Below are 23,607 nucleotides of genomic sequence, written 5' to 3'. Positions count from 1 at the left end.
TACACCACCACCTGTGAGTACTGCACTTGCCCCATGTCACAAGAATCAACCACCTTTTTCCCCACCTCTTTTTACTATTATTATTATTCTACTGGAGTTTGGTTTTCTGGAAGTCATTAGTGGACTTCTATGAGGAAACAAAGTAGCAAAACTAGATTACTACATGCTTATCTTTGGTTTAGCTCTCAAAATCTTCACTATGACAGAAGAGTACATTATCAACACTGAAATACAAGTCCTCAGGAGAAGAAACCATGAACTTTAGATTGCACCTATTTTACTTAATGTTTTTCTTTGGAAAGCTCTTTCTTGCCTCAAATCCACTGAAATTCTTTCAAAATACTTGGATGCATACCTGAGAAGCACCTTAAACCACTATGTCAAGCTAGGACTTTTTTGTAGGAGACATTAGTCACAGGCTTGCATTTCCTGAAGTGCTGGGAGCTCATGAATCCCAATCAGCACACCAGCTCAGATGGCAGCCCCTCTGGATTCCAGATATGCCAAACACAGATGATTATTCTGCAGGGTTTTGGAGACAGGTGCCCAGATATTAGCTAACTGTAACAAAGACTAGGTCCCTGGCTGCCAAACTAGCTTCAAACATATGATCTGTAACTTCTTTTTTCTAGGACATTTTTAGGGATGGAGTATCACAAGAGGTAAGACACTTATATTTATTGGCTCTGGCACATCCCTGTGACTGTAAATGACAGCTACTAGAACAACTGAAAATAATTCTTTTGAAGGATAATGTAGGTGTTACAGGATTTTGCAAACAGAAAAAGCATTTTGGGTAATATGGGAAACTGATTACAACTGTTTAAGAATACAGGTCAAGCTAAAGAATTTGGGGTACAATCTCCTGGAGTGGGTCACATTCACCTGGTGAAACTGCTTCAAAGGACTCCATTGAGAGTATCTGCTAAAAAAAGTGCAAAACCCTCACACTGGGAGCTTAGCCCAGGAAATCCCATTTATAGAGATACCATAGTCTTTAGCAAGCCAGAATATCAGGCAATGTGCAGGCAGGCTCCAAATCCTGGCACACCTAATTTAAAAGTTGAGACTATTACTCAGTGTGCACAAGTGACTGTTCGTTCATCTCTTTCTTGGCACATTATGCTAAATCAAAACTTACTAGAGCTGTTTAAGAATCTTTGGAAAGCATCCCTTTTCCCAGGTTCTAGATACTAGAATCTTCTTTTTGGACAACAGCATGCATGTCCATGTCACTACTCTGTAAGAGCCTGCAACTTCAATAAAGTCAGACTTAATGGCAGGTTTTGCGAGAAAGACACAAGCAATAAATAGGCCATCCTGCTTGCCTTGGCACCCTGAGGAATTAAATGTCTGTTGCATAGTAGAATCTGAAAGATTTAGAAACAGCCCATTAGACGGAAACAGGGAAAAGCCTAGTGTAGCTTTCTTGTAACAAAAACATAGCACGTCAACACCAGAGATCAGGAAATTATTGTTGTAGGATAACTGAAATGACCCTGACTTTTTTTTTCACCCTCATATCGATCCTTCCTCTGTTGAGATAGACAATGTCATAGCAGTGTTCTTTTTGAAAGAAAAATAAATTAAAAACAGCATTTGAAAACTAAAGAATACAACAACAGCTGAGGAATTTTGCAAAATCTTTATAATCATAATGCTATGGTTTGTGTCACAAACTTTTCAAGACACCAGTCAAACCAAAAGTTAAATGTAAAATAAATGAAAATCAAGCATCAGACAACTACAATAGAAGCAAACTGACCCTTAGAAATACTTTGAAATTCCAAATGCCTCCAGAACTGATAAAACTACTGCTGCAATTATCTAAATACATTAAAAGAATATTCCTACAAGAAGATAAATGCAGCATTATCGGGTTTATTTTGCCTTAGAGAAGAAATCAAAGTCTGATCAATAAGAAGTCTTGATCAGCCTTATGTATGAGCAGCTTGGAGCAACCATACACAAGTCAGATGTTGAAATACATTTTTGAAGCCTTGGGAAAAAATAAAAATAAAAAATAAAATCATCAATCTCTGTAGAGAAGACTAAACAAACATTTTTCTGCCATTTGTCCTAACTTGCATCTTTTACTTGTTAACAAAACTGATTTTGTTAGTTGGTTACTTTGTACAAAACAATAAAATGCAACACCCTTCCTTTTTTTAAATTTTTTTTTTATTATTTATTTCACCAGGTAAGGATAAGCAACGAAACTGAGGATCAATTTATTCTTAAGCTCTTTCATATAGGTCTGCTGGGAGGCACAGTCAGCAACTCAGAAGTGAAGTAAGGAAGGATGTCATTGCCCTTGGGTAGCCAACATTCATCCCAGCAGGCAGCCTTTATTGTCCACCGTGCTATAATAGTTTCTCAGTAGGGAAGGCAGTATGTAGTAGCATGATGGCGTGCAAGATAATGCCTAAAAACACAAAACTGTTTGAGAGAGTCAGTTAGGAGTGACTGTTTACAATGGCAGTGGAAGGGAAGAAAGGCAGAACGACCTGGTTCTCTTTTTAGTTGTGAACACTGGTAAACATTTTTCATTCTCTACCATGTTTAGGGAACCAAAATAAATAACTTTCCATTTTGTGGTTTTTATTTTGTCATTACTTACTTATCTTTCTTCTGCAGTTCCCTCCTTAACTCTGCCATTTATGACATCTTGTTTTTCCAAAACAGAAACTGAATATAACCAGGAAACACTCAAGTGTCTTTAATACTGCAAACTGTTTCCTAGTTCCCTATATGATAGGCAGATCAATCATTGCTGTAATTGATTTTCTATTTTACTTACTTAAAATGGCTGGAGAAGCTGAACTGAAGTCACAGAACCATAAAATGGTTTGGGTTGGAAAGGACTTTAAAGACCATCTAATTCCAATCCCCCAGCCATGGGCAGGGACACTTTCTGCTAGACCAGGTTGCTCAGAGCCCCATTCAGCCTGGCCTTGGATACTTCCAGCAATGGGGCATCCACAACTTCTCTGGACAACCTGTTCTAATGACTCACCACTCTCACAGTAAAGAATTTCTTCCTAATATCTAATCTAAACTTACTCTCTTTCAGTTTAAAGCCATTAAAGTCAGTCATAGTCATTAGAATTAGCTGAGAAAAAGAGACAACAAAAAGGTTTACAGCAAATAATTTTCTACAGAAAAATAGATCATTCTATGATCCAAAGCCTTTCTATGAATATCGGGCAGCAGCAGAGTATGCTAAGCCAAATTGCAACTGACTGCAAATTTCCATCAGAGACATTAGTAAGGTGCTGTGCACACATGTATGCGTGCACACACATGCATGTGTGTGAAAAGGTAGTGGTTTGCAAGACGGCTGTTCTATTTCTCTTTAAATCTCTTTCAGCTTACCTTGAATCAGATTTTGCAACTCAGTTTACAGATTTGCTCCTAATTATTTAAGTAGTTCTACTCACTTCAATGAACTCAGTTGTTATTTAGAGTGAATTAAAACACCAGCAGTTGGCATTCTACCACGCAGTCAGTGAAGGACTAAAACACCTGAAGGCAAGATCCAAAATACCTTGTCTGATGGCTTCACATCCAGAAGTCCAAGTCAGCTTTACTAGTGATGCAAGGCTACACTGAAGTCAGGGGTGTGAGGCACATGAAGCGCAGACAGCAAGTAGGTGAGAGACAGATGCTTCAGTCTCCTATAGAGCTGCTCATTATGCTTTCCAGAGTATCTGCCCACTAATTGCAAGAAGCAATGTGCCAGGACATGATGTGCTGCACGCCACCTTCGCAGTGGTGAAATGCTCTCCAGTATCAGGGCCTACTCTTTTTCTTTGAGAAGATGCAGGAGTCCATTAAATGTAAAGAAATACAGCAGCTCCTGCAAGACTTTGGGAGACTTCACGAATCAATGAATATAAAATCAATTAAAAGCTCTTCAAAGAAAGATGTTACCTAGCCATCTGCTGTTTGGTCAGCTTCAGGTATACTTTCAGTTTAAAAAAAGAAGCAAGAGTAAATGGATTACTTCTCTATTAGTGGTGGAAATTGGCTGCAGCTAGCACTTCTGAATAATGCACACTGTCTCACTATTTATTTCTGGATTTGACCTTTTTAATTCATGAGGTAAAAAGGTCTTGTAAAAGGAAAATGAGTTGTTACAGAGCAGTAGTTAAATCCACAGTCCCCATTACACTCTCACTCTGCAGCTAGGATACATGGATCAAGTGCTGGTATCCCGAATGGACATGCAATATGAAAAGCCCTCCAGGCACCCAACTTCCTATCCAAAATGCAACAGGAATATGATCACCACACTGCCGAACAGAAGCACCGTTGACACAAGAACAGATAGGATTGACAGGGCATTAAGTAGGTTTAGGAAAATGCAAAAAGATGTAGTTTGTGAAATCTGGTCCTATTTTCTTGATAAAATCACAACAGTATTACACAACCTGACACCTTTTGGGTCAGTCTAATCTCAAAAGGAAAAAGCTGTGCAAGCAAACTTCCAAGGATGAGAGGTCTCTGATATTCCCACTAGCAAATACTGTTTGGTGCTTTCTGAGTGAGAAACAGAAGATACGAACCACTGGATCAAAAATACTGCTGTGGCATGTAAAAATATTAATCATTTTAATTTCTTTCAAGTACCTTATTAGAAAACAAACCTACATGATGCTGCTTCAGTCTTGCAGATGTTTTGCTTTCATGCAATTATACTATAGTCATATTGCCTCTCAAGACAGTTTCTACTGAGAAACCCAATTAACATTTAGCACTTTAAAGAGATAGAATTTAAGAGTTTGGTGTTCATCTTTTCCTAGCCAGCTACATGATGAACACAATTTATTTTGCATAATAAAAACAAGAATAGAAAAGTAATAGAAAGACAACAGGCCCAGCAGGGGAACCCTTAAATACAGCTTGTTATTAATCAATTTATTTCGCACAGTGGTTTCTAAGCAGCACAAGTGTGTGGGTACTGTGTGCCCATAAAAATAATGGAAGTGAAAAACTGGATGCTCTAATTCTTAAAGGATGCCGATCACTGAGGATTAAATGCATTGCATAAGAACATGAAAACAACATCAGTTCCTCAGTTACGAGGTAATGCAGTTATTTGAGAAATGTGTGGCAGAAGGATCTGGCTTCCATTTTTATTTGTGCAATTTAGGTAATGGGGGAAATGTATTATGCTTTTCTAAAGCTATAGTGATGAAGCACATCCACAACGAACAAGGTCAACAACTGTATCTGTTTACAAACAGTCAGATTACGGATCTGCCAACTTGCGATCCTGAAAGCTCCTTACTAAGATTAACATGGAGTTTCTGTTTATCATCCTGACATAGCTAAAGAACCTCATGCCCAAAGAATACAAATGGCTCCCTGTTTTTGACACTAAACTTCATTAGGAGCTGCCTATTTCCTGAATTTACAGTAGAATGTGTACAATATTGCCAAACAAACTATACAGGAATCACAACTTGCCTATCCAGGTATATCAACTGCAGTCTCATCTGCTGGCAAAATGGATTTCCAAAGGTTGAAAAAATAGTTATTATATTTTGTCAGTAACTTAAACCTTCAGTACACGTCTGTATGCAAACCAGAATTAAAAACTCTTTGGCCAGCAATGAATGAACAGAACCCCCATGTTTAAATGCTTAAATTTAGCGGGGCACATGCCCCACTTATGGGGGTTTATGGTGTTTTTCATTTTAAGTGGCTCAGGACTAAGTATATGTAGCAAATTACAGTGAGACAAGCAGATTGCCTGGATTGCCCTGTCTGTCACCCTACCACAGGGTATTAAAATGGGCCTGTCCTTTTGGGAAGCAGAACTATATGCTCCCAAATATGTTTGGGAGCATATTTGCTTCCATCAGGAATCCCATTTTGCAGTGAATGCTATTTTTCACAGCTCTAAATATGGTTTATAGAGCTGACATCCTTCTTTTCACTAAGATTAAATTAAGGGGGCAGAAGATGATAGAAATGAACACTCAGTATTCTACATAAACAGAACCTGAGAAAAATGTTCGTTTACATATTTTGCCTTTTAATAAACTAAATATTAATTACTATATGCCCTTAGTCCTGGGTTAGAGAATATAAACCAGCATTGTTCAAGTCATGCTGGTTTATGAACACACAAATACACATAGGAGAGAAAACAGAAATATTGGTACATATGTTTAGGAAGATTAACTAAGGGTGAGCAAAGTGGCCCAGAGGGCAAGTGATGGTACCTGCATGCAATCTGCAACCATGGTGGCAGAAGCATGCTCTGGACTGATGCCTTCTCCCAGAGGTGTGTGCTAGCAGACGTCCCTACCAGAAATTACAGTTTCCCAGCAGGGAAACCCCCCAGCAGGGGGTAGGCAAACTCTAGAAAACAGGAAGATTGTACAGCAGAAGCACACTGTATCATCTCCCACGAGACTGTGCGGAAAGAGGGCAAGTCACTCACCAAGTCTACTGGGTATCAGATTTTCTCTGTGATTAGGCTATTATTATCACTATTATATTTTTATTCACTGCTATATGTCTATGACCTCACTTTTGTATTTTGCAGTAGCCAAATGCAGGTAAAGGCTAGAAGAGATCACTCTTTCTGCAAAAATAGTCTTATCTTTTATTTTCTTTTTTTTTTCTAAATAGTTTACAAAGGAAAATAAAATCTGAAATGAAAAATTGCAACTCATGGAACTGTATCCAAGATGCTGCTGAGGAACTTCTCTTTTTGCCTTATCTCAACCCTACATTTTTCCCTAGTTTTCTTCCCCATCTGAAAGGATGCTGCTGGGCTTTTTTTTTTTTTTTGTTAATTAGAAACAAGATCTCAAGACTAATCTAGCAACAGCAGAAGAAACTATTCTCTCCAAAAATACTTCACACTGATCCTCTGTTATATGACAGGAATTTTAAATACTGTAAAAAATTGCTCACAAAAGGCTGACTAAATTACCAACTTTCAGTTGCATATGGAAGAGTGACATAATACTTCATCTGACAGCTAAACCTCAATTTAAAAAGAAAAATTAAACCTTCCCATTCAAATAAAACTATAATTTGTAAGTAGTATGTGCAATAGCACCTGAAGAATTTGCAAGAAATCTAGGTCAAGCAATCTTATTTTAGACTTCATGAAAGAAAAAAAGTTAAGAAAATAGAAGAATGCACATAAAAATAAACATGTTTGAGAGAGAGCCAAAGTCACAGACATGCTCAAGACATATCAAATAGGATATGAAACACTGAAACTGTATGTACATGCCTAAATGTACTAAAAACCATTTCCGAGCAGTCAATCTTTCTTTAACATACCGCTGGTCAACTCAATCCCACTCCAAAGCAAATAACTTCAAAACAAGCTGCACCAGAATAACAGTTTGGATTAATACCTTCTCCAGATGGAGTTTTCAACTTAATGAGTAACAAGTAGCATGAAGTCGTGCAGCCAAAATTATACCCACTCAATTCTGAACAGAAGAAGCAGCACAGAGATTAACAGAATACTTTAGGTTGCACTTACCACCCTAAATACATGCTCCTTCTAAAACAGTCTTTATCCCAAGCACTTGGAAGGACGTTGTATGATGAATGACTCAAGATAATTCACTAAAATACACACTACAGAACTTCTAAGGAAATGGGGTATGACAAGGCCAGAGCTACATCAAAAAAACCTATCAAACTTCCTAACAAAAGCTTGTAAAATCAATTCAGTGCTTATCCTGTACACAGAAATTTGCTTCCCTCAAGGAGAAAAAGCAGACCGATTCCACAGCAGGTAGCTTCTTAACTCATAAAACTGATGTCATAAAGTCAGTCTCAAGAAGAAATTAAAATATAAAGCCAATTAAAATTCACCACTTCAGTAATGAAAGAGCACACAGGTTTATTTTGTCAAATGAGAGATATTGTAGAAAATATATGAATCACACTGAAAAGGAAGTAATTGCGTAAGAATCACAGCACTTTTAAAAGTAGGAGGCATAAGATTCACATTTAGGCACTCAGAAAATTTAACATCATAACTAGAGAAATTCAAAAGCAGGCTATATCGATTCCAAAAGGATCAATGTAAAATGCCTCACTAGAAAAATGCTCAGCTTGTTAGCATGCTTCCAACATCTACCAGTTTTGTGGCCAAACACCCAAGAATGACTCTTTGTTTTTAATTTTCCTATAACATGTACACAAACAAAAAAGAAGATAAAGGGTAGAATTGAGTTACCCATACTGACACTTAAAAACATGAAAACAAAAATTGCCATTTTCAAGCTTAACCTGAAAAATAAAGACACAGTATTTGTGAGGGCTGATTTCAAGAAAATAAGGTAATATGTCAAGTAGTTACTTGTCATCTATGGATTAAAAGACAGTCATCTTCATCGGGGAATTCAAGAGCAGAGGTCTAATTTAGCCTGGAGAGATTGTGTACACTGTGCTCTGGCATGCAACTTTCTGTCCGATTTCAACAGTCATCAGCACACACAGCTCTTACTGGCTTCAGTAAAGGTCAAAGTATTTTTGAATTTCCAAAAATTAGCAGGCATTTAGCACCGCAGAAAATCGAGGGTAATAATGACTGAATTCAATGCCACTTAGGAACAGCTAAGCCCCAAGAGTTGTAACTGCAAAAAAGTGTCAGCACAGAATCTCTACACTGCTTTGACCTTAGCAATGCAAGACAGTAGCCAACAATATGAACCTTTTGTTGTGATATTTCTTTTGTTTTGTGGCCAATTACATGTATGGGCAAAAGACAGGAGCCAAAAGCACCACACATACTCTTAAGTCATTCTGTCCTGCTTTTATCACTAGGCATGGTACCATGCCTAGAGTTTTCTTATTTTGAAGAGTTTATGCCATGACACTTAAATTCTCTTGAAGCCCTAGTTTCTATCTGGTGAAGCTGTAATTCCACTAAAAATTGAGAAGAGAAACATTCTAATTATTTTTATTTTTCAGAAAAGCTTGAAACTGTGGACTGTTGCTATTGCTTTCTGAACTTCACTATACCAATAATGTTTTTTGAGAACCAATCCTTAAAAACTGCTTGGGACTGAAAACAGCATGGAAACAGAGAAGCGACTGAAATAAACTTTGATGGATTCAGAGGCATTTGTGCTATAAAATTAAAGTGCAAGAAGTGCTGAATGACAGCAAATGGTAATTGAAAAGACCAATCTCAGAGAGAGAAACCTCATGGGAAAACATCATGAAAATGGTAAATACTTAAATTTTAAGATGGATTTGCAATTGTCTATTTGTGAGTGTTGATAATACCTTAAAATCAATATGAAAGAAGTGAAACATATGGTGCCTGTATTCAATTCTCCATTTGCAGAGTTTAAGGTTTATAAGTGCTCACACGGGACATTTCAACTACAATAGAGAAGAAGAAAATTGGACCTAATTATGCCTTTGTTAATAAAGTCAAATATACAGTTAATCTTTTTCCAATTAAAACTTGGAATCGGTTTTAACATTTTTCCTTACTTTTTTCCTAAGAAACATGTACTTAGTTGCTTCTTAATGTTCCATGGTCTTTTTTTTTGCAAGTCTTTAAAAATATGAAAACTATCAAAAAGATTAAGTAATTCCTTCTTTTTTATTATTAGATTCAACTCTATACACAGGTATCAACAATAAAAGTGTTGCCTGCTCAAGTGCTACTAAAATGACATTGGACGTTTAGTCCACTGTTTAGAAGTCTAATTTTTAGGATTACAAGAGTAGAATTGAAATCAGTATTTAACAAAGACATCACATATTTCCCATAGAACTTTTTGACAGATCACTGCATGAATAGCAGAAACATGACTGCTTTAGGGGGCTGTTTTCAGCAGGTTAAAACAGGAGGTGACCACTATGGGAACTCCCTAGATCTCATTAGCTGAGGAGGAAAGGAGTTACATATTCTTGCAGTTCCAGGGGGAAGTCCAAAGGAGAGCCTACACGTGCGTCACCCTCAAGCTTAGCACTGTTCTTTTTTTAGCCAAAAGGGGCTTATCTTATTACCCTTCTTAGCTGTCATGTCCACACAGTACCAGAGAACAGCATCATCCCAAAAAGTACAGGCAGTACACAGGAAACAGGCAATTCAGACACTTTGTGTGTTTCAAATGCCTAACTGGACTCTGCTGTTAGTTCAGCTTTGTGCACCTTGTTAATGTAAAATCATACTGCTTCCCTTCTCTTAATTCAGGTAAAACCAATACACTGCAATAATTAAGCCCATGCCTATGAGTTTTAAGAACTCATAGGGCTTTGTAGAACTACGGTGAAAGTCGCAACTTTTTCTGCCTGGCAGGATACACATGATAGTTTTTCACCAGCATCTGATGAATAATTAAAGCTTTCTATATTTTTGTAAATAGTTTCCTCTATTCTGTTTCAGGTATCACATCATGACCATTGCAAGAAGTTTTCACACAATTTCAGACTGTCCGCATTAGGCACTTTTTCCAGCAATATTCAACTGTGGCATCTGCAAAGTGATTCAGGGCATAAGAGGAGCAAGATTGACAGAGTATATTCTTACCAAATACTTCACCACTATCCCAGTGGAATATACGAGGGCACAAATTACCTTTTGCTCACTGCAAATGCAGCACATAATGAGGATGCTTGAGAACAACAGAGCCCTCTGACAGAAACCAAACACTATCACATAATTGAAATAAAATTTCAACACTTGTCAGAGGTTATTTATCTAACGTTGGTGCAGGCTTACAAATTCTCCATTCATGTAGAAAATTCACTACCACTACTACAGCCTCATAAGTAAGAGATGCAGCTGCCTGCACCAATATAATTACAACAGCTTCTGAGTCACAGACAAAAATCTGGCCCATGCTGATACATTATGCAGAGTATCTATAAAAATTATTATGCTGGTAGTATTAAGTAAGAACTATGACTGTGGAAAGGGAGATGTCATTATTGAGTCCACAATACTAAATTTGTACTTTATATAACAAATATAGGGATGTGAAAATATGAACACTCTTAAAAAGATAATAAGCAATTCAACAACAAAAGATTCTACAGTCTACTCATTATTTTTTATTCAGGTCACCCAGTATATAAGCCAATATCAACCGAAAGATTTGAACTGTGAACTGCAATGTTTCAAGGTCATTCTTTTCCAAACATAAACAAGATATTACCAGGAATTAAATCAATTGGAAGAGAATGAAGGAAGTTTTTTACTCTGTTCCTGTAATCTGTTTGTTTTGCTGGCAAACACAGAAGAGCTACTTGCTGTTCTGTACAGTTTTATTTGGTTTAGGTAATAAAGTCACAGCAAAAACTTCTAACATTAGCATCTGTTGGTAGGAAAGACCAGAACTAGAATCTCCAAACATAGATAACATGCAAGGAGGAAAAAAAATACAAGCTTAGGCATGAATTTCAATGTAGCAGTACTCTGAAAGAGACTACGCCATAGTTTCTGTAATCTGCTGTCCCAAACTCTATTAGTTAATACCTTAATTTAAAGTTGAAATTAAATGTTGTTCTTGTAGCTCACCTTTAACCAACCATACTCAAGTCATTCTTTATGTGACAGCACACAGAGTACAACAATTTTTAAAGCATTCTCCTAGTGGTCTCACAAACTACTCTTTTGCATTGGCCTTTTTTAAAAAAAAGGCCATTAGTGTAGCCTTTTAGCATCACTACAACTATACCCATAATGACTAAAGATTCAAAAAAACCAAAGTATACAGAGGCAGGCTAGATGATTTAAGGATGGTTGGGGAGAAGTTTTTGAGCCAAATGGCCACCTCAGATCCTGTATTGGGATTCATAATTAGAAGTCATGTACTCTTACAAATACATTAACTCATTATTACATTGTATAAATGCAAATGCTCATTTGCACAGTCAAACTTTTTCTTCATACATTTTGATACGTATATTTTATGGATCAATACTAGTATGTTCTCTTCAACATCAAGAGCCTAGGTGAGACAATATCATAACAAGCAACACAGAAGATTACAGTTTTAAAGAAAGAACAGAAACTCTTTCTAAATGTCAAATGCTAAGGAATGATCAATACAATATGACAGTAATCTTGTCTTAGCTGTAATGATTTACCAGGCAAATGAAGAAGATTTTCCTGTGTTCCTCCTAACTTGCTCTTGCACAAATCAATAGATGTGGGTTTGGAGAAAACAGAGGGTTATAGTTTGAAGTCCTTCAGGAATAATGTTGCATTTCTCACCCACGATCGAGAAGTGGATGATTAGCTTGTTTTCTTTGGAAGAAAACCTATCATTTTATCTTGATTTACCTGTAGGGAGGTATGGTTAACAATACACCAAGAACAGAGTGGAAGATGTAATAAGATTGTCACGCAAGTTAGTCAGTTACAAGTATCTTAAGCGTAACACATTTGCAGGCTTCAGATGTCCTGCAGCTCTGGGTTGGTCATAATCATTAATTTATCACAATTCAATTTTTATTAAATGGAATAGGAATCTTCCTAAACAAAGACACATGACAAAACACCAGTGGTTTAAAATTGCAACAGTCTAGAACTCCAAACAAACTTGAGTAATTTAATCCTGGCATGGAAACTGAATGCTTGATGCACTGAAATTTGCATGGTGCCACTGTGCAAGCACTGTGGTATAAAATGTCAGGTACAAGCATATAAAAAACTGCAAGCTGTTTCACGCCATCTCGGTCTGTATTTCTGTAGATTGGCACAATTTATATTCATTTATCCATCAAAAAGTCATTATCATCACTGTTTTCAGATTATTCTTTAAATCTTTCTACTAATCATCATAGAATGGTTTGGGTTTGAAGGGACCCTAGAGATCACCTAGTTCCAACTCCCTGTCAAGGGCAAGGACACCTTCCACTTGACCAGATTGCACAAAACCCCATTCAGTCTGGCCTTGAACACTTCCAGTGGTGTGGCATCCACAACTTCTCTGGGCAATCTGTGTCAGTGTTTCAGCATCCAGTTAACAAGAAATGGCTTAACTTAGATGTATTAAAGTACATTGGTGTCTGCTTTTGACCTCACATGGGTATAGATCTGGCTCATTTTGGCAAACATGAATTAATGCACCTTGAAAATATTTAGAGATCTTTGGAAAAAAAGTTATTGTGCTTGTCGTATGAAGTTATTTAAAGCCAAATCTTCCTATTATCTAAGGATTTAATAGGTGTGAATTTGGAAAACTAAAACCAGAAAATTGATCTACAACATGACTATTACAAGAAAGTGAAATAAATAAAGAATTTTTTAAGTAATTTTATTCTTATTCTTCCTTCTCTTGGATTCACTCAGACAGCAAAATAGGCAGGTACTTTTGCCATAGTGAGTTGTAATTAAAATAATTGCAAAGGAGAATTAGAAAACAGGATGCAATTAGCAGTTACAGGAATTTAGAAGATATGACAGTGATCCTTTGCAAGCTTCATGGAGATGGAACAGTTTCCTACCTATCAATGCGAACTTTCAGATTTCATCAACATTTCATTTATTTCAGCTGAAGAAAACCCCACGGGTTCCAACCACTGGTCTTTTATGTTCCCCAAAAGAGGTCAGAAAAGATGACATGCCAATTCATTTGGGGAATTCATTTCTACTGCCCATTGCCACAACATCTTAAAAAATCTCTGCCTTTGGGTGTACCTGAGAAATAGAAGTGGTTAGAAGTGACTGAGAGCATATTAGGAAGAGCAGCAACAAGTTTGTGTTCTGCCTGTGCTATAGTTTTATGACACCTGTCACTCACAGGACCCTGAAATCTGAAAAAAACAGAAGGAAAGTAAGGGTATCTTTTCTGTGTATTTCTCAATATGACTGTATATTTGCAATACCTTCCCTTTAAAGCTTCAGTAAGGTCAAGCCTTATCTCTAGGTATGGCTTAAGCCTCACACAAAACTTACTTCAACACTGGTAAGAGCAGCATTAGGAGATGGTGACAGAACCGCAGTGAGACAGAACTGCAGTGGTGTTCACTGTGCCACATTCCTGTGTCAAACTAGATCCTCAGATACAGGCTGGCCAGAGATGATGTGGATGCCCCATCCCTGGCAGCGTTCAAGGCCAGGGTGGATGGGACATTGTGCAACCTGGTTTATGGGACGTGTCCCTGTCCATCGCAAAGAGGTTGGAACTAGATGATCTTTAAGGTCCCCCTTCTAACCCAAACCATTTTATGATTCTATAGTCTCTGCTTACCTTTCATCAGCACATCACTCTCCTTCCTAACATTGCAAACATGCTGCTTCTCCACCTGTGCAAAAACATCTGCTGCCACCATCACTGAGTACACTCATTTTGGAGACTCTGCTACTGCTGTCAGATACAATGTACATATGTGTTAGACTTCCAGCACACACATAATATAATTTTGATGCCTATTTCCTTTATGTGGTGTAAGGAAAAGTATCACACCAAAATCAAAACCTCTTGTATCTTAATTCTGTCTCTCTTGCTCCTGTCTGTGTTTACCTACTCTCACTATTTATACATTAGCAATGACTTTTATACGTAGCATACTGCTACATAGATCTCTTTTCCCATGGTCTCATTATCTGTATAAGGACCTTTTCTCCCCTAATTCAGAAGGCTGGTTGCAGTTTGATGAGGACTTCACCAGGTACCAACACCTCATATGCTGCAGCTGCTATTTTCAACACACTTAAAACCACAGGTCACCAATTGTTTAAACAATCTTCTCAAAAAGGATGCATGAACAGCTTGACACAGAGCATTTAATTTCTTTCCACCAAGACTGTTTCAACACTCAGAGAGCAGGAAGGACATATTTTACTGGGTAAGCAGATAAGGTATCCGGATCCAGTCTGATCAGAGTTGTTCAGTCCACAGCCTTAGGGTACTCTACTTAAGCTCTGCTAGGATGCCAGAAGTATCAATTTCCTCATGAGCCTCTCCAACGTGATCATCACTACAGTATCAGACTATTTTACCAACATTAATGAATTTATCTTCTCATATGTTGTGCAGCTAGTAATATCTTCATTTTACATCTGTAAAAGTTGAAATGTAGTAAATGTTAATGCCACTTCAGTTAGTCCCACTTCAAAACTTGCTTTACAATTTCTTACACATAGCTATTCCACTGTTCTCATTTTAGAGGTGCCTAAGTCTCTCACTGCTTCAGATAAAACTTCTCAGTGGAGCACAAACTCGGATATATAAGCTTTCAGGTGAAGTAGATCTCAGTGAAAACAAAAAAAAAGAAGAAAGAAAAAAAGGAGGTATGACAGTTTGCACATGGAAGGAGTTTCACAGTCAAGTGTTCCACACGGACCAGCTAATTCTTGCTACTATCACCCTTTCTGGCATATGGAAACTGTATGCAAAGAAAGACACTATTTTTGCCATCGTGGTATACTAATGGCAACAGAAGATATGAGTGGGACTTCTATCAGTAGTCTAAGACCACATAAAAAATTAGTGTTATTTTTCAAAAACTATTCAAGCAGAAAGTACAAGGGGTTTGGGGTTTCATCTAGAAGTGAGATTGACTACTAATGAATTAGTATTACTCCTAAGGCCATAATATTTCACTGCAGTTAGTGTTTACACTGACTCCAGGAAAAACAAAAAAAGGAAAAAAAAAAGAAACTATATAGTAATAATCCAGATAAAATTACTGAAAACCTACAGAGACTAACAATAAGATCCCAATGGAGAATTAAAACCAGAAGAAAAAAAGTATATTTTGTTTCCCATTGCATTCATTTTTGTTGCTACTGCTGTTTTTACTCCTGGATAAGAAATGTTTCCTCCTCTAAAGGGGATTTAAAAGCTGTTATAACTTCTCTTTTCATAAGCTACAGAAGCTGTGATAATAGTTGATCAATCATCTTGAAATGTCCTTTTATCAACAATATGGATGCCCTGGCTTTTTGGTGCAACAAAATACATACGACTACTTGGAATTCAACTGTCAAAGACTCAGATGACTGCACAGATTAAGTTTATATCAACATTATACAAATATAACTTTCTGCAATATAACAGTATTAATAATTTGAAATCACAAAGGAAGTAGAAAGAAGACTCACAAGTGAAGCCAATTTCAAAGAGGTGACTATAAATACTAAGATTTTTAGTATGCTCTGTATTATTTATGAAACCTGATATATTACTAAGGTTTTGTATAGCTATGATTAGATTAAAGAATATCTAATAATGTATTTACTGTTATTTTAGAAGGTATGGAAGAAGACATGGTTGTGTTATGCCCTGGGGAAAAACACAATTCTGACTACAGTATCAAAGTCTTATATTTATATGCATGTCATATATAAAGGTTTATGTAAAGGTTTCTGGATACTTATTATCTACGGAAGTACTTAAATTGAACTATATTTTATCCATGAAATTTGTTTCACATCTATGGGTTCCAAAAGCATTTTATACAAAGGAGCAGAGGAGACAGACAATTCTTTTCTGTTTCCACAAGTCAAAATCACAGCAAAATGAATGAGAATTGTATACATAAAGTGTCTAGAAAGAAAAAGCATATCAATTAAGCAGTCCTGTATTTGTTCACGTGGTAAATTTTTTGTCCAAATTTTGTGCTTTCATGGGTGAGACCACACACTGAAGACAGAAAAGATGGTTTCTAATTATGTCCTGATGGCTGCGAGGTGTTCTTCCAGAACAAAAGCGTGTACAAATAATATCAACTGAACAAACAAGCTACCCACACTTTCAAGAGGCAATACTTTGTCTTCCAGAGACATCCCAAGTTTGATACAGAATTCCTACAGCTTTGTTTTAAAAGCTCAGTAAGAAATACCTCACATCCATGATTGCAAACATGTCAGCTGTGTCTTCACAGGGACGCAAGGAGCATGTCCCAGGCTGACCCCAAGTGTTAGTCTTTGGTCATTGATTATTGAAGGATGTGTAAACTACAACAGTGGATCTTGCATGACTAAGACTCCCATTCAGAGACTAACAGTTCCCATCTTCCACAGAAAAAGGTCTTGCTTTTGCTAACATCTTAAGTTCTGCTTAGTGTTCAAAATTTCTTCTTTCATTCATCTTTCACCGTTGATCACTGATAGATTTACTAACTAAGTATTAGACTTGTACCTACTTCACCATTAGAGATTTCTTTATGTTCTGTTCTTCCTACTAGGGCACTAACTTTTTTATGCCCTTAACATTTTATTTGTGTGTGAAGCTACTGCACATTCAGGAAAAGCATTTGCATCCAGGACACAGTAGGTACAGCTTCGAAGGGACAGAAAACAGTCTAACTGAGCAGCCACAAAAATGAAACAGGACTGAAAATACATAAACAGCAAAAGATTTGAAGAGCTCAGTCTTATCAAGAGGTCTTCATCAACTGATACAGACTTTCCTATAAAAAATATTGGACAATATATAGCTCTTTAAACAGGCAGATAGCCAGACCTGATAGATGGAAGTTGAATAAAAACAACACTAACCTAAAAATTAGTTAGTAATAGCAAACACTAAGGCTAAAGAATAACTGGAGAGCTCACAATGGATCTGGATGCATTCACCAGTGTTAAGAGGGATTTACTCCAAAATTTTTAATGAAGAATAACTTCTTTTCTAAGTGGCAAGTCTCATACAATCAAGAATTTACTCGAGTCCTTTAGTTTCTATTACATGGGAAGTCACTGCACAGGTCCCTCCAGTTTTACAATGTCCATGGCTGTTCTCAGAAAATCTCCTTGTTCCTTCACAAGTCTTAAGTTTGACTCTCCTTTTCAAATCAGACAGTCAGGCTTTCCAATGCTGATTAACTAGTACTTAGTAGGTACCAATCTTGGGGGGGGGTGGGGGGGGGGGGGGTGATGCAGAGAACAGAACCCAAATCATATGGAATAAAAGGGTCATAAAAGCTTACCAGAAATATATAAAACAGATTAGACTTATCACTCCAAGCCTGAAAACAACAGGTCCAGCAAAAAGAAAATAAAGAGGAGACCGATGCACCTTTCATGTTCTCAAGCTATTCAGAGGAACTCACCCAATCCCATTTTTTCCCTTCACGTTACCACCCCTGGACTATGTGGACAAGACATTACATTGGCCCCAGAGAAGGTCCAGTCCTTTGTTTTGGGACAGACGGCGTTTTTGTAAGCCGTGTTCAGGGCTCTGCTGAGAACTCCATTATGACACACATCCTGCCTATGGGTAGCTGTCCTCTCTTCCCTTTGCTCCCATGTCTAACACCCCCCTCCTTTCATGATTTCTCAATCATCAAATAGTAAAGATAACTGAGTGTATTCGTAGGAGTAACAAAGTGGGGCTGAATGGTACTCGTGCCATTTAAGAGATAAGGAGCCAAACCTAAATTAGTTCTCAGTACAATATCTGTGGAAGATTAACACAACTTTATGATTTTCACCCTACTTCTCTTTTCTCTTCTGATTTTACCCTATTTATTAACAGGTAGTAGAATAGCCAAAAAAAAATAAAATACTCTATCTCTGTTTTGCCAGAGCAATGTAAGAAAGCAGGTCATCGCTTGCTTCAATGTGTAGTCGAGAGAGACAAGCAGTAACCTCACGTACAGAGGAAACTCACTGCTGGTACTACTGCAGCCAAGGATAAGCTCTTTCTGTGACAGAGGTCTGCAGATCAAATCACTTCCTGTCTTAAACTGTATTACACATCCATAATAACACATCATGAGATATCCAGGAGATGCCTTCTTCGTATCTGTGTCTCATCTTCAGTAAAACTTTTTGGAGCAGATGCTAGAATAGCAGGGTAATTTGCAGCTCACTGCTACAGTGCACCATGTAAGCACCTGTCCCTGGCACAAAAAAACACCGATAAAATCAAAATAACAATGTCTGTTTTGAACACCTAAAGCTCTTCCCCACGAGCTTCAGAACATGTGCAATTCTTTGCCTATCTCAAACTGCTCCTTCTGCCCCTGATGGCAACAGTTCACATACCAGAGACACCCTACTTTAACAAATATCCGCTGCAGTGAACAAGGAAGCCATCCCAAATTTAAGTAAATAGCTCTATTAAACAGAAGTATCACTATCTCCTGAGTGAACCCACTCACATCCACGTAGCATTCTTGTGCTAATCTGACACTTGACCACACTTGGCAGTAGTAACTGTTTGCTTCTCTAAAGTTGCCATTTCCCATATGTTTCAATAATATGCTTAATTTAATGTTTTTGCTATAGTCACTTAAGAAACAACAGCAACTCACTAAAGGGTAAAGAGGAAATAAGTCACAGTAGCTCATCAACCAATACAAGTGCTCAGAGACCTTGTGAATTAACAGCTCATTAGTGCTGACAATCCTAGATTATGCCTTCCAGCTACCAGCCTTAAAGAATTGTCACTTCCCTATGAAAATGTCTTATGGCACTATTAATAGGGTTTGAGTGTTTGAGGTTTTATTTTGGGGGGGGAGGGTTAAGTTTTGTTTTTAAATGAAATTCAACTAAAAGAAAAAAAATTTTACATCTCTTTCCATACTTCTGTTATTTCTCCAAATCCAGGAGGCATAAGTATATATGATTTCCTACAATGCAAAATGACATACTTTATTAAAAAAATTATTAAAAAAAAGACAAACAAAAAAACCCCAAAGCATGGAAGATATTTCCTTAGATTAGGCAAATAGTGGAGAAAAAAGTTGTCAAGGAAAGATATGCACTGAGAAAGAATATTAGCTACTTTTTTTTTTCTGACTGAAGGGAACTATGCAAACTATGCAAACGCTGCAGCTGATAACTAGACATTCTCAAACAATTAATATATAACCTCACTGTCACTCAAATAATTTTCTCATCTCCAGTAGCTGGGCTCAAAGCTGGCCAAGAAACAAAGAATCAACTGAGGCTCTACAGGAATTATACCACAGCATAAATTCTAAGGATATCCTTATATGCTCTATTAGCATATGTTTTGAGTATCAAAGAATGCTTATCTGGTTAGGATGCTGATGATAATTGTATTATTATGTATGAGCTCTGGAACTATAATAAATAGTATTAAAACGTCCTAACAGTAAAATGCAACACAAATAATTGAACAAAACTCCAAGAACATAAGGAAGGGCATTTTTAACATTCCAGCTTTGAAGACTTCAGCCATTTTAAGCAATTTTATTTTTTAAATACCTGGTATTATTTCAATTCAAACTTAATCACAGAAGAAAAATGGCAGGTTGCCATGCACAAAAATTTCCCTCCTTATTTTTCAGTATGCTGTCAACATAGGCTGTTCTTTCCTGCTGCATTGTCCTATGGTCTTGTGCAGCAGGCAAAAGGCATCTACTCAAGAATTCAATTTTTCCCCATTACTGCATACTCATAAAAAATGGAACTGACAGGACAGCAGTTTATTCATGCACAAACCAGATCCAAATCACATGGACTAGCTTTCAGAAACCCTAATTCAGTTGTTACTGTTTGGCAAGGGTGCTTTGGCGGGGGGGTGGGGGGAGGCGGGGGCTTCATTTGAGAGAAGGGAGCCGCTGAAGAGTTGCAGAGGTACGGAAACCATCACACAGCAGCCTTCTCGTCTTATCTGCATAACGCTAATTAACAGTATAAAGAATACACAGCAGAAGTGGCAAGTTCTGAGTCTGCAACTATTTTAAAACGCATCTAAATTCTGACAATGCAGACCTTAAAGCTTATGTGAATATTCAGGTCTGAGTACTCCACCAAATCTAAGTCACTGTGCAAAGATAAGCATGACTGTAAAAGTGTCAAAAGTCAGATGGTTAGACTGACAATGCCTACCGCAACGGTCTAATGAAAACTAAGATTGTCCGTCAAGAGGACCTTACTAACCCTCAGTCCTATTCTTTCGCCAGTGATACGCAAAGCAGCAGAAGTTTCGTGACATCTGTTTCACAGAAAGCTCCTCAAATTCCCCTTCCCCTACTATGATTTTAATTAGAAGCCTATCTTAATGCAACTTTGCAAACAGCAAGAAGCATCTTCTGAAAAGGGAAGCAGCTTCAGAGCACAGGAAAAGAAACTAAGCCATGCTGCTTTCAGCGTTAAGAAGTTTACATTCCCAAACATCAGTGACACGTAGTGTTAAACTGGTTTACATATGAACGGAACAACAAAACAAGCATTTTTAAAAATTAATAACAAAATCCCATTTTCAGAGGCAAAAACATCGGGGCATACTTTGGAGCTTGCTACTGCCAGTAAGTTAAAATACTATAGCCTTGCTAAACTAAAAGAACACCCAGAATAAACTGTCACACGAGGGAGCAAAAAACCTGTGTCATTACAGTTCCCCTCCGCAAACAGTTTCTTTGCTGCGGTACCATCTGTTAAATCAGAAACTCCTTTGAACACCGCAGCCTCGCTGACTCCGAGGTGCCCGGGCTGTGCCGATGCTCGGTATTTTCGCATCGCGCCCTTGCCGCCGCCGCCCGCCTCCCTCAGAGCCGCTCACAGCCGCGGACCGCGCTCGGACCGCACCGCGCTCGGACTGCACCGCGCTCCCGCATCGCACCGCGCTCCCGCATCGCACCGCGCTCGGACCGTCCCTGCCGCCGCCGGCGGCGCGGCCGCGGGTTCACACGCCCCGAGGGGATGCGCTCCCCCGCCGCCGACCCGCGCAGCGGGGACCCGCCGTGGCCGAGCCGAGCCCAGCCGAGCCGGCAGGCCGCAGCCGCTGACCCCGGGGCGCGCAGCCCACAAGTTGCGGCGGCCGCGAGCCGCGCACCGAGCCGCCCGGGCGGGCAGGGGCCGCCGGTCCCGCCGCGCGTCCCGCCCGGCTCCATCCCCCAGGGACGGGGGGGCACCGACCCCCGAGCGCCTGCCCCGGGCCGCCCCTGCCGCGGCGAGGTGGCACCACGGCACCGCTGCCCCTCGCCCTCCCGCCCGCGGACAAACTTACTTGCGGGCGGCGGCGGCGGCGCCCGCGCCCCCCTTCCCGCCCCGCCAGCGAGCGCAGCCCCGGCGCGGCGGCCGCTGCCGAGCGCGTTCGGACATGCTCAGTCCCCCCGCCGTGCGGAACCTACCACCGGGGGGGGACGGGGGGAGCGCGGAGAGAGAGCGGGCAGAGCTGGATGCTACCAAGAGGACAGGCTAAAAATAGGCACCGCAGAACGGAACAGCTGGAGCTTAAAGGGGCAGCGGCGCCTCGCTCCGCGCAGCCCCGGGCCAGCGGCGCCTCCTCCCGCCGCGCGGGTCCTGCCTGCGGAGCCGGAGGAGAGGCTCTGGAAGCGGGGCCGTGCCCGCGTTTTCGCCCTGGTCCTGCCCGCGGAGCCGGAGGAGAGGCTCTGGAAGCGGGGCGATGGATGCTGCGCCACCGCGCCCGGGTCCTGCCCGCGCCTCTGCGGCGGGAGCGCTGCGGGGCCCTCGGCTTCGGCTGCTCCCGCCGAGCGCGCAGGGGGGCACAGGATGCCAGGGGGGCTCTGGGGGGCGTCTGACGGGGCTGGCCCCGGGCTCTGCCCGCTCCTCGCCCCAGGGCCGTGGCCCTCGCCCCGGAGCCGGGCCGGGCAGGGTACATCGGGGCCGGGCCATTTACCTCGGGGCCACCCCGTGAAGCGGCACCTTTAGGAATGAGATCTAGAGAGTGAGGGAGAGGATGCCCAGCAGCGTTTTTATGCGGTGCTTCTCCAGAGACATCTCCATCCAGCTCGTAGGAGTTAGGTTGTGCGGACGAGGCTTGGGGACGCACAGGAGCTCTCCTGCGAAGCTCAGAGCAGTCAGATGAGAATGTCACAGGTCCGAGGCGAACAGCGTGAAGAACAGCCCTCCTAAATACGATTTTCTAGGCTGGAAGAGCTATGCGGCAAGAGAAAAGATATGATCACCACTGACACTACTGCGTTTCAAACCTAAGAGCTGTCGAAATTAAAAGCCCCCTAAGTATTTGTGAATGGGAGTTTCTGCTGTTTTAAGCTGTGAATTATCATTCCTTGCCTTCCTAAAAGACCGATAAGAATAAACATGACAGCACCACATTGCTTTAGATTTATAGATACTACGAAGCCTAAAATTGTATTACCCTACCAGGAGTTCAGAGGTTTTGCTAAATTCTGCTTTTATGGATACAGAAAATTGCTGTTGCACACACACAAAAAAATCTTTACAGTGTGAATACTAAACAAGTTCTCATAAAGAGTATCAGACAACATCTGCATCATGATAACTTGCCATTCTAATGACATCATGTACAATAATATGTACAGTCAAGACTACCATGTTCAAAAAGTTTCATTTAATTCATTAGACATGAGAGGGGAGCACTGGAAGCTTATCTTAATCTGAACTCTAACAGCCTTCAGCAAAAACTACTGCAGAAAAAAACCCTCAGTTACATGTAGGTGAGTATAATCAGGGTAGGAAGCGTTACTTGTCACTAATGTCAAATAAGGAGAGAGCAAGGAAGCAATTTCCCTCGCAGACTGACATACAATGGGATAAATTATTAGATAAGATTATGTAGGTTACTCTGCTGCAGTATTTTAAGAAATGAAAGATGACATCACGATGAATGTAGTATTAAAAAGGGAATGAATCATGTTCATTAATTGTCTCCCCATTCTGTGTTCTCCGTAAGCCATGAAATACGCTATATTCTGTAGTTCGTGTCTAACAGCCACCTTCACACT

General features: G+C 39.6%; 1 protein-coding gene across 1 annotated transcript in view; it reads right to left on the bottom strand.

Moving 5' to 3' along the window:
* Positions 1–21,900, bottom strand: part of OXR1 (oxidation resistance 1) — a 266,597-nt gene extending 244,697 nt beyond the window's left edge. Inside the window, exon 1 of the mRNA XM_039387650.1 lies at positions 21,885–21,900. The gene's annotated coding sequence lies outside the window, so the exon portion shown is untranslated. The remainder of the gene's footprint in view (positions 1–21,884) is intronic.
* Between the last annotated feature and the right edge of the window lie 1,707 nt (positions 21,901–23,607).

This window comes from Pipra filicauda, unplaced genomic scaffold (assembly GCF_003945595.2).
Source record: "Pipra filicauda isolate LSUMZ 115617 unplaced genomic scaffold, ASM394559v2 scaffold57_size4234018_pilon, whole genome shotgun sequence".
In the NCBI taxonomy this organism is placed as follows: domain Eukaryota; kingdom Metazoa; phylum Chordata; class Aves; order Passeriformes; family Pipridae; genus Pipra; species Pipra filicauda.
This window is presented reverse-complemented; position numbering and strand designations above follow the sequence as displayed.